Below are 574 nucleotides of genomic sequence, written 5' to 3'. Positions count from 1 at the left end.
GGACAAATATTATATTTATTGCACCCTCAAACCAGCTGAGATTACAAGACTTTCAAAAGCCCTTCCTTGACAAACAAATTAAATATACTACACCATAGCTTTAAAGTTACACTATACCAAAATAGGACACAAACACTTACACATTCTTATAACATCCCATTGTCCGGTACTTTAATGGCATTTTGCCCATTTAAAATAAATAATTAAGCATCAGTGCTGAAACAGCAGAGAATATGACAATCATACTGAAAATTAATACCAAATAAGCTTTTGCATTTCTGCTCCAAGGAAGGTTTCTATCCTTCATGTGTTCAATACAATGTGACAGCTTTGTCCTGAATACAATTTTTAGTTCAATAGGTTAAAATTACTGTACATGAGAAAAAGACTTGTATCTTCGCAGAAACCAATAACAACTAAAATAATCAAGGTGGGTTATGTTTTGGAATGTTTCTTACACCATTGGTATTACTCCTGCTATCAATAAATAAATCAGCCCATTGTAGTCAGTTCTGTTAGAATAAGTTACGCTTTTTGCATATAAACCATATGAAAATTTTATTTCAAATGTCAA

The 574-nt window shown here is 31.7% G+C and overlaps 1 protein-coding gene across 3 annotated transcripts in view; it reads right to left on the bottom strand.

Moving 5' to 3' along the window:
• Positions 1 to 543: 543 nt before the first annotated feature.
• The window catches only part of gria2b (glutamate receptor, ionotropic, AMPA 2b), a 152,211-nt gene continuing 152,180 nt past the window's right edge, over positions 544 to 574 (bottom strand). For all 3 annotated transcript variants that reach the window (XM_043674000.2, XM_043673998.2, XM_043673997.2), the window contains one exon: positions 544 to 574. This exon is cut by the window's right edge and continues 810 nt beyond it. The gene's annotated coding sequence lies outside the window, so the exon portion shown is untranslated.

This window comes from Chiloscyllium plagiosum, unplaced genomic scaffold (assembly GCF_037043375.1).
Source record: "Chiloscyllium plagiosum isolate Xiang-an unplaced genomic scaffold, Cpla_swu_hap1 HiC_scaffold_36, whole genome shotgun sequence".
Lineage (NCBI taxonomy): Eukaryota > Metazoa > Chordata > Chondrichthyes > Orectolobiformes > Hemiscylliidae > Chiloscyllium > Chiloscyllium plagiosum.
This window is presented reverse-complemented; position numbering and strand designations above follow the sequence as displayed.